Raw genomic sequence first — 17,703 nt, 5'->3', positions numbered from 1 at the left:
ACTATGACTAGCTTCTCGTAGTTAATATTTATGATTGAAAGGAAACTCATTTAATAGATGCAACTTCAAAGATACAGTTCAAGACTGCACATAAAAAGTTAGGTTGCCTCAATGAGTTGTACATACATCCGCTGATGAAACATATGGGGATCAGCAAGTCAGAAGTTAGTATCCCAATGCAGTAACACTTGTTATTTGCTGCACTTAGAAGCAGAGGTAGTGCTGTATGAAGCATAATATAAAAATGTCAGCACTATAATTGGCCCTCTGCTTTTTTACTAGGTGGGATGTCTGTGGAATATGACTTTGTATTATCAGCACTGAATTACAATTTTTCATTATTAACCACGCATGCGATACAACGCATGCCATTACAACGCAGTCATTACAACGACCACGTTTTTACATCCCATACTATTACAACGCAAGTCGGAACAACAACTTGCTGTAGGTGGCAGAAAGTGTTAGATTTAAAACCCAACACCTTCCATACTGTTGCACAAACTGGACTTGGAATAGTAAATTATACTATTCCAAAATTCAGACGAGCCTGATAAAAGCACATCTCTGGCCAGGCACTGAGAACACAGTTGTGTTTTCTTTAAATAAAATAAACTGCAAAAATAAAAATAAAAAGTAGAAAAATAAAATCTGTTTAGAAATGTAGTGTGATGGAGGAAAGATTTAGAAAAACTCTTCATGCAAACATGACTACAAGTCATGTTCATCTGTTTTGTTACAAAACAAGTGATTCTGACAGAAGGAGGCCGTCATATAACTCTGCTTCTCACAAATAAGCATGGGCGGATTTTGCGGATCCACGATTCACGAATTTGCGGATTCACGGATCGTGGATCCGCAAAATCCGCGGATTATGCGGATCGGCGGATTTGGGGGCGGGGCTTCCTCGAGTGTGTGGGCGGGGCCAAACGGACGGGGCTTCCATGCGAGCGCACATGCCGCTTGTGTGTATAAAAGGGGTTTGCGCTCGTGAAAGTCAAAGATGCCGCTTGTGTGTATAAAAGGTCAGAGACCGATCAGAGCAGCAGATTAAGAGACAGAAGCCCCTGGTCACAGGAACAGCACGGGGATTCCGCTCGTCAAAGTCAAAGATGCAAATGCCTCTGGCCAGCATCACAGCGGATTTTCGATGGTATATTTGGGAAGAAGGCACATCTGCCCAGCCTCCCAACGCTCACGATTTTTTTTGGGCTGATGAATGAGTCACTGCATTTGCGCTTCAACTAGTTCCAGCGACCAAGTGTGTGTTACTATGCAATCGCGCCGAAGTGCGCAGGGGTCCCTTGAGTGAAATGTCCATCATAGTGGGTAAATGGCGGGAAGACGGTGCACACCTCGAGTGTGTGGGCGGGGCCAAACGGACGGGGCTTCCATGCGAGCGCACATGCCTCTTGTGTGTATAAAAGGGGTTTGCGCTCGTGAAAGTCAAAGATGCAAATGAGTCACTGAATTTAAGCTTCAACTAGGGCACATGCTTTATTGATATCTGCAAGTGTTTCCTGTTGAGGTTTATTTTTTGTGCCAGGACCGTCGTGCCCGAATGAACCCTGCCCTTCATATTTACGATGGCGCCGGCAAGCTGCCAGCGCCATCCTGCAAAAGTTACTTAATTAGCTTCAACAGGAAGCTCCAACTGATAAAATAAAGCAGGCGCTCGAGCCCCTGCTTTATCTTATCTGTTAGAGCTTCCTGTCGAAGCTAATTAAGTAACCATTTGAGGATGGCGCTGGTAGCTTGCCGGCGCCATCGTAAATTATGTTAGGCTTGAACTTTTGACCGCAAAATCCGCTCCGATCGCGGATTCTCGGTAAATTCGCGAGAATTCGCGGATCGCGGATTTACCGAAAATCCGCAAAATCCGCGATCGGAGCGGATTTTGCGCTCATGCTTACTCACAAAAGGCATCACAAAAATCTGTATTCTCAGAGAGTTCGACAAATTAATCTGTGCCAATAATTAATTGTGCCAACAAACATTCTTATCTCGTCAAGCTGCACAGGAAGCAAATGTATGAATTATTTGAGTACTAATGTGAAATAGCTTGGATTATATCAACTGAATTGAGGTCCCATTGTTTAGATATTTTTGCAACAATTTTGTGTCAAGTTGCTGATCCATATGAATTAGTACATTTTTGTAATGTTTTTAAAGTGTTTTTTTCTAGTGGCCTCGAAAAAGTCATATGATGTTTCTTTTTTAATGAATAACATTAGTATGTTACCAAATGCTTTGTCTCTTTCATTTTCCCGATGGACTGCCATTGATTAAAATTGTTCTGTACTCCTCAATTTGTAGAACCCCCAAGTTGTACTTGTTAAGCTTTGAAATGTTGAAACAGCTCCAGTAGCATTTTCGCTCTTATTAATTTGTAATCTAGTGGTTCCAGAACTGCCTACCCCCTGTCAAGTTACGTTTATTTTTAGCACAACATACAACTCCAAAGGTCTCTTGCCATTACAGAAAGAGAAAAATGCATCAGACAAACAGATGAACATGAAACAATTCTGAGATTAAATAAAGAGTGTATGTTTTGCTTTAAAAAGATATTTTTTTGTCATTTTCAGAAAGTTAACAACAATTTTCACTATAGAGAGAGTGAGACAAACAGGGAGATATGTGCAATGAAATGGCGGAGCGTGTCGTTAGTCTACTTGGCTTAACCACACGCTCCGCCACTTCGGAAACGCAAGGCTGCACCATGTTTACAAGAATGTGGTGCAGCCTTGCGTTTCCCACTACGATGGCGCTAAGTTTAACAATTTAGCGCCAATGCAGGCACCCTGGCACCAGAGTGCAAGGGTGTCTGTGTACAGGGGAGGATTGGTTATGTGTAGGAAAGTGTCCCTTCCTTCACAAAAATAATCCTAAAATGCCATTTTGTAACTTTCATGTGTGCTGCTACATGCAGCACACATGAAAGTTACAAAATGGCATTTTTTTAAAAAGGTTTGTGTATGTACAGGTAGGTGCACCTTCCTGTACATAAACAAACCATTACATTTTGCTTTCTCCATGTGTGCTGCCCAAGGCAGCACACATGGAAAAAGCAAAAACGAGGAGAAATAATGCTTTTCTCCTCGTTTTGCCAACTTAAGAACAGGTTTTTCCTGGTCTTAATTTTGGCGCTGCCTCCAATGTACGCCACACTTGTACATAAGGGGCAGCGTCAAATACAATGGATGTTGCAGTGGAACGCCCGCTACAACACCCACAGCATGCCCCTTTCACACTAAACATAGCGTGAAAGTGTTCCTTATGTACAAGGCAGCTTTAAGCCACGTTAAGTGGCTTAACGGTGCCTTGTACATAAGGCAAGGCCCCTATCGCCACAGGAATGTCACAAAAAGTGACGTTCCCATGGCAATAGGGGCTTCTGCATATGCCCCAAAGAGTTCCATAGCTGTGCACCTAGTAAAATCAGACCTTGGTAAAAAGTTGCATGTCATTGTTGCAGTGGTAAATTTAAATGCAAAGTTTAGGTTACCAGTGGCATAGTTAAATCATTGGGCTCCCATGGCGGTACCTGTGTTTACTGCCTCGTGGCCGCATTAAAGAGCAGGGGGCGGCTCTTGCCGCCCCAAGATGGCAGGTAAGTGCAGGGGGTGGAGGCCGCCACCCCTTGCTACGCCACTGTAGGTTACTCCGCAGTAACAGAGTGCCCATGCCATGCAATTATTAGCTGAAACCCGTAGAATGGGGAATTACCATGGGGAACTGGATTTACTGGTATAAAAATCAAATTGAATTCCAAACATTGTGAGGTTTTCATACGTACATTAACCACCTGCTCAGCCAATGCATCATACAATTTTATCAAGCAGAATTACCACTCTGCAAAATCGGGTCTGGTTTTCTACACTCTACAAAATTGGGTATCAGTAAAGCCAATTGATCTGGTGTTGGCTGCCTGCCTTTTGTGCCTATCAATGGTTGTTTTATTTTACCGTCATTTGTATACAATATTGCTGTGGGAGTGCCAAGGCCATCACCAGTATTATGAAAAATGGGAAAATGAGTAAAAATATTTTTGTGTCCTCAAAAATCCCGCATTGCCATAGGTGCCCTTGGCACGAAAGGTAACTACTTTGGGTGCGGATGTGCTCCTTGTGAAAGAGCAAAATGCCATCTATCTTGGTGAAGTCAGCCAATGTCTGAAGTGGGCTGGCCCATTGCCCTATGATGGATGCTGTTGTGGGTGCAAGAAAAATGTGAATAACACAACAACAGACCAAAGGATGAAGATGGTTAGTTGAAAGCACTTTTAAGTAGGTACACATGCCTCTGGAGTGTAGCCACACACTTGATTTCTAAAGTATTGACTCCTACCGTGTCAATACGATTTTGATTTTGTGGGGTTGTGTTTAAGAAGATGTTCCCTCAACAATGACTGAGCAGCTGGAGAGCTCTAGAGACCTAGATGACGTAGTCATTTTGTCGAGACCAAAATAAAAGCAGACTGTTTTTAGCTTTAATTAAACAGCCCTTCCAAAAAACTGAGGTGGCCAATGCTCCAAAAATAATTAAACGATGTGACATTGGTGAACCCTTGGGTGCTCCCATCTGAAAGGTTTGGGGCCATCTATCAGAGTAGTTGTGGAGGAAATTCACCCACTGATGTGCAAACCCTTGTTTGGCCTCCTAGTGATGCTGCAAAAAGAACACATAATTGACAGGGTTGCACATTTCTGACATATCAAAAAGCATCAGTGCTCTGACAACTCCACCATCCACACTTAGGGGCATATGAGCAAGGAAATGGTACGCGGCTACTGCAAATTTCGCAGTGCTGTGGTATGTCCAAAACACAGGGATGCAACCTATTTACAAGAATACTGTGCACCCCTGTGTTTTCCCTAGTGCTGGCTCTAAAAATAGCTGCCTAATGCCAACAGAAACACACTTGCACCATAATGCAAGGGTGTCTGCGTTGCAGGGATGATTGTTTATGTGCAGGAAGATGTACCTTCCTGCTCATAAGCAATCAATAATGATAATTTACTACTTCTATGTGTGGTGCAATCTGCAGCATACATAGAAGTAGCAAATCACATTATTCAATGATTGTTTTTGCGCATGAAGGGACACCGCCCGGCACAAAAACAATCATTAATGGTGTTTTACTCTTTCTATGTGTGCTGCATAATGCAGCACACATAGAAAAAGCTAAATCGAGGAGAAATAAACATATATTTCAATATTGCGCCAATCTAACACCTTCTTTTGCATGGCATTTGTTTTTGGCGTTGCAGTAGATTTACAGATTATTGTAAATCTGAGGCAGTGTCAAAAAACAGTGGATGTTATGGTGGAACGCCCATAACAATACCCCTTGCACTCCCCTTTCATGCAGACACCTAGGTGTCCCTTCCTGCACATAAACAATCTGAAATGGCATTTTTTAACTTCTAAATGTGCTGCATTAGCAAACATAGAACTTGTAAAATGTCATTCATTTAAAGGATTGTTTATGTGCAGGAAAGGACACCTTCCTGCACATAAACAATCATTAGAGGTAATTTCCTCAATCTATGTGTGCTGCACAATGCAGCACGCATAGAAAGAGGAAAGAAATGAGGAGAAATGAATACATTTCTCCTCATTTTACCTCCCTAAGCCTCCCCTAGGGAGGCGTAGCATTCAGATGCATTTCTAGATTTAAGATTTCTTGTAAATCTGGAAATGTGTTAAGTTCCGTGGGTGATGTGTGTGAACAACCACAGAAACACCCATGGAACGCCCCTTTCACGCAAAGTGCTGCGTGTAAAGGGTCCATATTTACGAGGACAGGGAAAGCCACGCAGGGTGGCTTTTCCTGTACTTGTAAATATGGGGCAGAAAAATGCGCTGCCTGTGCATCACAAAAAGTTACGCACTGGCGGCGCATCGGGCTTGTAAATCTGCCCCCTGGTGCGGTCTACACCCTATTCTGAGTTATGCATCTTGGAATGGGAACAATTTGATGGTATTATGAGTTTGCAACCTCAAAATGTGCTCTATTTTCCACGCACACATTCTGCCAGTTTTTATCTTGAAAAAATATATGCGGAATTGCTGTACAGTTGCAATCCCTATTCCAGCCTAATTTCCTATTTGCACCTGAATTTGGTTTAGCATGGGACTCACGTGGAATCCGTCCATCCTTTCAAGGTCGATAAATTATGTGGCTTTAAATTTTGTTATAATAACACAAATTTGTACAGCAGGTAGAAAAGGCACAAGCCTTACATAAAGCCAAGGTATTATTTCGGCCATCCTTCTTCAGTCCATATCTCGGTTCGTGCTGGTTGAATGGTCTTTCATACATTTGAACAAAGCATCTACAGGATCAATCTATATTTCTGACAAGAGGGTATCTCGACACAGACTCGTGCGGTTTCAATTTGTCCTATGCTTCTCAACTTTTCGATTCTGATTTGGGAGCAAGATCAATGCATATAAAAGAAAGCGTCAGACACAAGGGGTTAAAACCCCTTACGTAGCTAATGGATTGGGAAAAGCAGCAGACGTGGTGCTGACTAATTCTTCCCTGCTGCAGAATTTTTTTGCACAGTGGCCTCCCTAGGATGACAGAAAGGACTAACCAGTTTCTTGTGAAAATACTGTCTGCCTCTTTTTCCTTTCTCAGGCAATAGAAGTAGGCATTTTATTTCTTGTCTCACAGCTTGATGCCTGTGCTGTGAAAGACGATATTGTAATGTTTCCTGGGTCTGCTTACATTAAATAATGTAAGCAAAGCTATGCCACTGTTGATAAACGAGGTCTATAATCCGAGCCGTCTCCTTTGTCACCCTTTCCGTTTGAGGGATTATTAGACTGCATGGGGAATGTGGCAGACTTTGTCTTCATTTCTCGCTCCTGTACAAGCTGTCAGTTTCTCGCCCTTAGTAAAGCTGCTTGTGCAATGACCTGCCCTCCGCAAGCATGTGCTCATATTAGCTTTCCACCATCCTTCTTCTGGCAAAGCCTCGTCTGTCAGTCCTTTAGGGCTCCCTTTCATTTCGCTCCTGCTTTTGCTTTTTGGGATTAAATAGGGTTATATCCTTGTGTAGACTTCGGCCATTTTCCGGCGGGATGTGTTCCAATGTGTAATGGTTGCGTCTGGGCAGCAGGGTCTTAGTGGGGTAGAAAATAGGCATGGGCAACAAAATAAAGTGGCCCATATTTATGAATTGGTGGTAAAAAAAACGTGGCCCGCATTAGTCTATTATGAGCACCTTTCGACTGTTTAAAGTCTTAACGGGCCTCATTTATGATGCCATGCGTCACTTTTACGTTGCTGGTGCGTCACTTTTTGTGACGGACCAATGGTGTACAAAATGAGCTTTGTTGCGCCACATTTACAAAGTGACGCATCTAGATAGATGCGTCACTTTGTAAACCCCTGCGCCACATTATACCTGCGCCAGGTGTAATGTATGCAAGGGGGCGTATTGATGCAAGAAAGGGTCGTAGAAGTGACGCAGTGAAATCTATGTGATTTAACTGCGCCACTCCTAGGACACAAATGCATCAATTTCCTACACCTGCCTCACAGCAGGCGTAAGACTGACGCAGGCCCTTTCACATGGGGCTTGCCCCATGTGAAAGAATACATTGCTGGAGTTGCATCACTTTTGTGACACACTCCAGCAATGCGCCACTTTTGCGCCATACAGATACGTCAGAAATACTGACGTATCTGTAACTCCTTGCGCAATGATGCGTCATACTGTAAATATGATGCATCATTGGTGGTGCAAGGAGGGCGCAGTGAAAAGTGACGCATCGCTGTTTTCACGCAGCGATGCGTCACTTTTCATAAATGAGGCCCAATGTCTGGGTGGGGGATGGGAAACCGACATGTATTTGTGATTGCTGCAGGCAATGTGGGTGATAATATTCAAGAAATGTGGCAATCAAATTTACTATGTTCCTTCTCTTCCTAAAGGATAAATACATTGACACATCCCTGCACTTCTACCCACAAAGTGTGACTGCTTTATACAAGCATGCGACGAGGTGACAGCAACCACAGCTGCACACTGCCACCTATTATTGCCTTCTAGTCTTGATTTCAAGATGTTTACAACCCCAGCCCACACACAGCCACAAAACTGGCTCACACAGTGACCTGCCAGACTGGCCCATTTGGCACTGCTAGCTTGCCATTTAGGCAAATCTGGCCCGCCATCTGGGCAGAGCGAAAGGGTGAGTGATGGTCAATAAGAACAATCAGAAATACATAAAGTAGACACTTGTTAAGGGTTCATGATTTGAACACGATAAGAGTAGACTCGGGGGAAAATAGAAGTGCCAGATAGGCTGCAAGGAGTCCCAGGCAAAATTAAATTTTGCCATTGGAGCTCTCTCCCAAGCATCAGCAAGAGCATTCTGAGGCAATTTGCTGCAAGGTTATTTTAGTGGCACAGAGAGACAGATACCTGAAATCACCTAAATCCATCACTGGCCCTGGAAGGTGGATATTGCTCAAAGTCCCACACCTCTTCTGAAATATACTGGCTAATTAAATGTGTCTGCACTTCTCACTAAACACTTTATTGACAGTTAATGCCTACAGAAAGACCCCTCGACATCACTGACAAAGTAATGTGCTCAAAGAGAGTCCCTTACTCCTTCTCAGAAGAGATTTAGTGTAGTCAATAATGTGCTGACTTTAGAACCTGGTGAGCAAGGCTTGTAGAACAGCCTCAGTACTTGACTAAAAAAGAATGTTTTTCTGGGCAAATCACTTATTACCCCCAGGTCCCTCCTGTCCTCGTCTCATTAATTACTAAGTGGAGATAACCATCTCCCGACACAAAAAAATTCAGAAGAATGCTGGGACACTAACCCTACCCTTCCCACCGGGAGTACATAAGGGGCACTTACCCAGCATTCCACCTGTTCTTTTTTTCTGTCTGTCGACAGAATGGTGTTGGATGCTGGTGCTGCTCCTGCTTGGCTGGGGTGGCGTGTCTGAAATCACTTATTCTCCCTGTTCCGAAATACGGGGGATGTAATGTAGATCACTGGTAAGTAATACATGCATTACCTCCATATCCCACTTTATTAGCCCCATACCTAATAAAGAGAACAGAACAAAGAGGTCTAAACAGGTCTCAAAAACGCCATTACCACAGACACAAAAAACAAGTCCAGTCAGATTTTCACCTGTGATTTTAATATACGAAGCAACTCTGAAACTCTTCCAAATGATACTAATAATGAAAAACCCAAGCCCATCATTTTGCCTCTCATCATTTTGGCTCTTTCGATTGTTGTGAGCCTTTTCTGTGCCACAGCAGTAAAGCCACCTTGATAATAAAGTGTAGATATGTCGTCTTTGTGCATCATACTCAGCATATCATTAGAAGGTTTGAGGGCGGAACCCTCTGTGATTGTACGCTTTCTCTGGGTAGTCCCATTCTCCAGGTAAGCAAGATTAATTTTATATCCTACATGTGCTAATGGTACCTCTCTGGAGATGCCAGACTTGAAGAGAATGTAAATAAAACCACATCCTGAGGGAAAAAAGTAAATTCAAACATTTTGTATAAATAATAGCACTGGACTAAGGGTAATCTATCGGGTGAGATAAGACTTGTCTCAAAACACCACCCATTCACCTAATCTGTCTACCAGCTGAAGTCGACACCATAACGAAAACATTTATTAAATTTACTTTTTAACACGTACCTCTTATTGTATATCAAATAAATTAATTGACCTTATGCCTGAACCTCCCACATGCAAAGTTCTTGGGATGAAAATTAGATGGAGCTCAGTGTTAGAAATGGGATGGGAAGATGATCTGCCCAATCAATTTTTAATGGGATGCCGCATCAGTCTTGTCCTATATAGGTATCAATGAACCAAACTATATCAATTTAGATAGTTCTGTGTCTAGGTGCTCATAGGAATGCATTTTACTCACAAACCTTGCAACAAGGATTAACCCAAACCCTTCCACCCATGACATATTGCCCCTTAATATCTTGGTAAAGGAGTCGATTGCATGACGAAGCATTCCAATATTGTGTAAGCAACTGATCTCTGATCGTCTGAGCTAGAAAACGTAAGGTGTGTCAAGATCTTCTTCCTAGTCACTATTTCCCTCTGGGTTCCATGACAGTATCCCTTGACTATAATTCATCTAATGATGCAGAGGTGAGGGAGGATTTAACTTCAATCATTCAGAGAATTTTGGGCTGCTATCTGATTACAAGTGATCCTCGAGCCGTGTCATCCTGAAGATTGTCAGTGGTTGCTGGAACGTTGAAGGTGCCTTTCAATGTGCCTTCTTCACAAGTAATACAATGCTTGTTTCCGGTCCAGGGAAGACATGGCTTTGGCAGTTCGGGATGGACTGTTCCCATGATGCACAGGGTCAGACTGATTTGCATATGGCCATGTCTGAACTAGGCTGGCGGAGTGAGCTAAAGAATGGTGATGGATTAAACCCAGATCAGTTGACTGGGGGTGAGTGTTTGAAACGCTGAATCGCTCCATCCATCATCCCCTTTTGTATCGCTTTGTTCGCCCTAAGTTGGCAGGGTATGCTCAGACGGAGTCCCGTGCTCACTATGCCACTGGATTCAAGCTAGCCTGGCTGATGACGACTGTAATGCCAGAAACCGGTCCCAGGATGCTTATTTCCGGTCCAGGGAAGACATGGCTTTGGCAGTTCGGGCTGGACTGTTCCCATGAGGCACAGGGTCAGACTGATTTGCAAATGGCCATGTCTGAACTGGGGTGGTGGAGTGAGCTAAAGAATGGCGATGGATTAAACACAGATCAGTTGACTGGGGGTGAGTGTTTGATTTGCTCAAATGCTCCGTCCATCATCCCCTTTTTTATCGCTTTCTTCACAAGTAAGCGAGGCCCATGTGTATGGTGAGAGTATGGCCTGATTTTTGTTCAGTTTACTTCTTTTTGTTCTCAAGGGAGTCAGAAGAAAATATGAATCATCTCTTTTTTTGCAGGGACCAGGCGTGCTCATGATTTCCTGTAGGTTTTCATTTAGCTGGTTCCATGATTTTTCTAGTCTCTGTCAGAGCTCTAGAACTACCTGGATGTATGTAAGTGTCCCTATAAAAATATATGTTCCTTCTTGCTGAATCTCACATCAATATCACTGGCTCTGTTGGCCATAGGAAGACATGCTCTTCCATGCAGTAGCCCTGGCCAGAGTGTGTGCCAGTACATATAGTGGTAGAGCTTTCACTTGATACTTAACAGCCTTTGCTCTACAGACTACAGTTTTATTGTTGCACGACGACCATAAAGCAACAACCAAAGTTTCTGTGCTGTATTGCTTAAGGAACTGAAAGGAATACAGAGTCGTATTGATTTTTATTAGCCTGATGCTGCTGATTACCTCCGCACTGGCACAAAAACAGGGTACCTAATGCCACACACTACCTGTGCAGTATAGTGCAGATGTGTCTGCGTGCTCTCTAGCATAGGATTTGAACAAGAAGCAAACACTTCCAGCGGAAAAGGCTATGCATAAACAAGTAACAAAATATTCCTCACAATTGTATGTGTGCTGTACAGTGCAGCACACAAGTAATGTGTGAACTTGTTGGAGAAATGAAAGCCTTTCTCTTTTTTAGGACCTGCTCAAGGAAGCATTATTTTTTTTTATGTTTCGTCACGAATAAAGAATAGTCTGACTTGCAAAAGGGCTTTTGTACATAAAGAATATAACTTTTGCAGTGTCCAACCCAGCGATTTTGTGAATTTCAGGGGTTGTGATTATAAAAGAGCTTTCTAAATGAGGCCTTTAGTAAATTAAAAGGGAGCACTACATCAAAAGTTTAATGACCCACACAAGATGCTGAAATAAAATATTCATACATTTTTATTTCCTATCATTTTATTTTACCTACATTTCCTTGGATATGATTCATTTAGTTATATCTTAAAACTCATCACTACAAAGAAGGTTTCCTTAAAGAAAGTCATATGACAGTTTTAGTTTTATTATATTTATGCCTCTATTTGGATGTGAAGATTCAAAGATGTCCAACGCTGTGCATTTTAGAACCTTTTCCCTACTTCCTTCTATCGTGGTTACTTTCATTAATTTTTATATCAAAGGCATGAAATAAAAAACTTTATTTCATTTCAATTGTTAAATCTAAACGGTTCCCCAATTAATCTCTGTTATCTTTAGCTTCGATGTGTTTGCTATTTAAAAAGGAACAGAGCACTAAATAGATCAACTGCCTAATATTACTTTGATATTGCCATAATACAATTATTAGTTTAAATGGATTTCATGGTCATTATATCATATCATCCATCACTAAAAGTGTTAGCACCCTGCTGTCCAGCACTCACTTTCGAGCTGTAGTTCTGATGAAGTATTTGGGGTTCCACGAATGCTGCTATATTCATTTTATCCTTTTATTGATCTAGCACCCAGGGCTGGCTAGTGCTTGTTACTCTCCTTTCCTTCTTTGCAATGTAGGTTGTTATCGTTGTTCCTTCTCCGATTTTGAGTTTTGTCTTTTTTCCTTGAGGAGACATCTCATCAATTTTTCCGGCTTATGGCTTGAAATGGTCACCTGTGCAGTCTCTGTTTGATACCTCAAATATCCTGTTAACCGCTTCTGTTTTAGCGACTTGAATGCACCTTTCTGATAATAATTTAGTACTTCTTTATCAAAGAAACTATACTTCCACTTTGTTGTTACAAAATCAGTCAGTATAATGTAACGATTTAGAACCATATTATAGGTGAGCACATGTAGTATACTATAGAACATATACTGTCAGCTATTCCCCAGTCAATTACTTCACCACAGACTTTTGATGCTTCTTTCGAGGTGTTTACTGCTTTACTTTCTTTAAATCGAATCCTTCAAATAATTATAAACAACTCTTCTATAGTGCATACTCTTCTTCTTGTTACATAAACTGACTACTGCATATCATTGTTACTTTATTTTTTCCTAAGGCAATTTTTCTAGCCCACATCATTTATTAAATAAAAATGTCTATTGTACTATTTTGAATACAATTTCAGCTTTTATATTTGAGTCACATATTTCATCCTTGCTAAGTATATCTTGATTCCTTCAATGTCGTCGTATTTCCTACATCATTAATACTAGCACACTTTTAAATTAAAAGAAATTAAGTTAAACAATTGTATTATTGGTGCTGGCTCTCATAGTAATTCTTGTTTTATTGCCTACTTGAGTACATTTTTAGCCTGGTCCATATAATATTCGAACTTTTCAAAGGTTTTCTAAAAGCACATCCAATTGTTATGTCTATTCGTGTGAATAAAGTTATTTCAACTAGGTCTGAGAATAAGGCTTCACGTCAAAATGCAGGGTTGGTAAGCCTTGATGAGACAGTCGGGGCTGCAGACGTGTTGAGTTGTGAGGCAGTTCAGAGGAATACGAATCAGTGACCATTTTCATTTGGGGGAGGGGATATGAAAAGGTTCTGCTACAAAACACTGGTTTGCACAATTAACAGAAATATGCTAGAATCTGATTGTATAGCCATTACATTAAACCATGAATTAAGATGGCACCTGTCAGATAAAAATATATACCACATTTTCATCAATTATTTTTCAGTTTCACTGTCCCTATCCCGTGTTTCTGTTGTGTTTCCTTTTTTTTATTACTGCAGTTATCTTCCTTCACTTTGTGGTAATGTCACAGTGTAGCAGCCGTGAAGACGTTTGTTTTCTCCAGAGCATAGATTACAATCAATGTCCCGCACCTTACCGTGTAAGGCTAAAGGTCGCCATTTTCTCGTGCTGGCTTGTGAACCACTAGGCACTCTGGATCTCACGAGTGTTGACTTCAGAGGCCCTTACAGGAAATATAATCTTGTGTACTGCAGTGCAAACCATGCGTATTTACTCGTCGATGTGGGTGTCATGCAACCACACCACTAGGGAATGCCTCCATTCTCCTGAAGGGATTTGCCTGCATTTTGCTTTGCTTGCTGCATGTAGGAAAATGCACTGAACAATAATTTTATAATTTTTTACTCAGGACTCCTGATATAACCTTTTCAGATCTTTTTACGGGGTCGCACCTTTAATTGCGAAAAGGTCTCGGTCGATATATTTGGATGTGCATTAAAATTTTGCTTCATACAAGAGGCAACGCAAGTGTTTTTCAACCACTCATGAGCTATCATATCCAAACTTCAATTTTGGTATCAAGTTAGAATATTTCGTATCATGATGAGGTGGGTTGGCTGAGCGCATAATCAAGCGCCTGTTTTTATGGAACTTCATATTGTAAAGTGAATTAATTTAACACAACATTTCTCGACCTATGGTTTGATTTTCAGCCAGAACAGCTCCTGGTCTGTCTAAAATAATGCACTAACTCGTAGAAATAGTGGGTCAAATGAATTCGCTTTATGCACTGCAGGCGCATAATGAACGCTTCTGCGGAGCCAGCGGAGCGCATCATGATACTGCCCCAGATTCACATAAGCCACTAGTGTACCTAAGTTAGTCTTTGGTGAGCAAATGGAAAAACTCCTAAGTCCAAATACAGATTTTTTTACAAACTGTGAAGTTACTGTGGAAGATGGATTTACTCACACATAAAATTACACAAGCAAGGTGTAATTTATCTGAATGATTCCCTTCATAGGGGGCTTGGTTCAAACATACACAATTTTGCTTGTGTAAATATGAGACATAAGGCACACATGTTTTTTGCTTCTCTACATAGTGGATAATGTTTTTCTTGTAAGTAATCCCTTCTCTTTTACCCTCATGAATTTGAGGGATAGGACCCCCACATTCCTATCTTGGATACAGACGTATTCCTGCCGTTGCAGGAATAATTCTACGACCGCCTAAAGGGTGGTACTGGGCCTTCTAAGAGGGTTATCAGCACCCTCAACCCACATGTTTGTTTTTTCACCTACCTATGGAGAAAGCCTCATCATGAAATGTCCACAACCAGCACGTTTGACAGGTAGGCTCATGTGTAAATCCATTTATCAGTGTAAATTCCCATGTTGTGAATAACAAACCATCATATACACTCCCAAATGAAGGTGTTTGAACAGTTATGTTCAAATACCTTTGATACTTGGGTACAAGTATGCTGTCATTCAAGACTAATAGCAATAGATAATACAAAGCAAAACAATATAATGTACTACATTTGTAAATTATTCCACAAGAAAACCTGTAAAAAACATTCTGTTTCACACTGTGTCGAGCAGTGGTCATTTCAGTACTTGTTTACCCACAATTTGCAGTGAACATCCACACACTCGCATATTTGTGTTTCTTTAACAAATGTTTTGCATCTTCTCCATCATGGATGTGTTTGGAGATTGTGGGTATTGGACCAGGCCAAACCTTGCTCATGACGAGCTCAGCCAGGCTTCATTCCTTGAATAGGATGCCCAGATAATGTATAACCACACAGTTTTATTCGAATTAAGACCTAGACTGCTAACTGTGTTCCTTGTGTGTGCCTGTGCCAGCCACCTTGCTGCTGGACAAACAGTTTTAAAAGATGTATATAAAAGTCATTTTGTAATGCATAAAACTAAATGTGTATGTTAAAATATGTCCACTGTGCTACAGCCCTAAAAGACAATCTGTAACCATGAGTCAGTTGCAAACATTAACTTAATGCACACATTAATTACACAAGAGGCACTCACCCAAGTGTGTTGGAACTAAGAGCTGGGTCTTTTCAGTTCATGTATGTTGCTACATGAGGGCACTGGAGGAAGAGGCACATAATCAATACAATTCTATACTCAATGCATCCTCTTCCTTGTGTGCTGCACAGTGCTAACCATGTGAACTTGCTGCACGCTTCAACTTTACATCAGCTCACCCTTAACTCCCTCATCTCAAAATAATCTGCTCTATCTTGCTTCTACCTCTCCTACTCCTCACTCAAACCTCAACTCAGTCTCATCCTGCTTTACCTTCACTTCGCCTTACCTCACCTTAATCGCACCTAAACCTCTACCTTCCTCACCTCATCCTCAGCTCAATAACACCTCATCGCACCATACCTTTAACTACACTTAAACCTCAGTTCAACCTCATCTTTTTCATATATCCACTTTATTTCACATCAACCTCAACCTCATACTCAACTCACCTCAGGTACATCTCAAAGTCAACTCAAACTCACAACTAACTCAATTCAAGTTCAGCTCAATCTTGCTAGAGCCTCATTCTATTCTCATTTCAGCCCAAACTCACCTCAGCCAGACTTCTTACTCCCCTTGCCTCATCTTGACTACAGCTCAACCATCATCTCAGCCAACTTTGTTTCATTTCAACGCAGCTTCAGATCCTTCTCACCTAACTTGCAACCTCAACTACAAATCAGTCTCACATCATTCTCAACCCTATCTCATTCACACTTTCCATTACCGGAAACTCATCCTTATACCCACCTGATCTCTTCTTTCTTGCCCCAACTCTTTCACTCTAATCTTAGCTCCCACCAGTTCACACACTTGTCTTTATGGTTGTTCATGTTTAAGGATTCAGGCTCCTTTTGTGTCTGGTCCTTTTAAGTCTGTAACCCTGTTCCTTGCGTTTGTTTCCTATAATGTTTCTCAAGGGTATCTTACTCAATGATTCCTTTACTTTTACATAAAGGATATTGTGTGGCATACTTTGAAAAGGTTATTCTAGTGTTTTCAAAAAGCAACTTTAGAGGAAGAGTAATTTGTATACTCCCTGCGGAAGTTGGGATCACCACAGGACCCAGCCTCTCCCATATTATTAAGACAGGGTATGTCAGCTAATCTGTCTCATCTGCATGCCTCATCGACTTGTTCCTTCACTCTGGATGGGTTACATAGACCTGGAAACATGCAATTGTGTTGCCACTATTGAAGAAATCCACCCTGGATCCCCTGCATCCAGAGAATTTAAGACCTATCTCCCTTTTACCCTTTTTTGCCAAGATAACAGAAAGAAATAGTGAATATCCATCTCACCAGCTATTTTGAATCTAACCATCCTGCTCAGTCAGGTTTTAGGAAATATCACTCCATTGAATCTGCTCTTCTAATAGCTACAGAGTCTTAGAGTCATTGTGCTGATGCAGGCCAGACCGCTGCCTTAGTCCTACTGGACCTCTTGCAGCATTTAACACAGTGTCCCACGGTCTTCTGCTCCAGAGGCTTAGGGGCAACAGGGTCAGGAGTGGGACTTTCAGATGGCTGGCTCTTTTCTGCAACAACACACTATTCAGGTAGCCCAAAGGCCCTTCCTCTCCAATACTCTGACTCTTTCCCAGGAGGTGCCTCAGGGCTCCTTTCTGAGCCTGATTCTATTCAATCTTTACATGTACCCACTGGCGGAGCTAATAGAGTGGTATAGTATTTGTTTTGCATCATATACAGATGACACACAACTTATTGTTGCATTGTCACAGGAAGAGGAAGGCATGAAAGGACAAATCAAATCCTGCCTGGAGCTGGAGGAATGGATGTCCTGAAATCGCCTCAATGCCAATAAAACAGGGAGGGAAGACTTCCTCGATCTGGATCTCGACATGGTGGCTGAATACACTAGGGTAGACTCCAGTGCCCAAACCCTCAGTGAAAGATCTGGGGGGTTGATTCAATTCCAAGCTATCATTTGACAAACAAATCTCAAAAGCGTTAACGCGCAGCGGGGGCGCCGATTGTGCGCCAAAGGCGCGCCAAAGGCAAGCCCGT

This window comes from Lissotriton helveticus, chromosome 9 (genome assembly GCF_964261635.1).
Source record: "Lissotriton helveticus chromosome 9, aLisHel1.1, whole genome shotgun sequence".
Taxonomy (NCBI): Eukaryota; Metazoa; Chordata; class Amphibia; order Caudata; family Salamandridae; genus Lissotriton; species Lissotriton helveticus.
The sequence above is the reverse complement of the archived record's forward strand: the minus strand, read 5'-3'. Positions refer to the sequence as shown.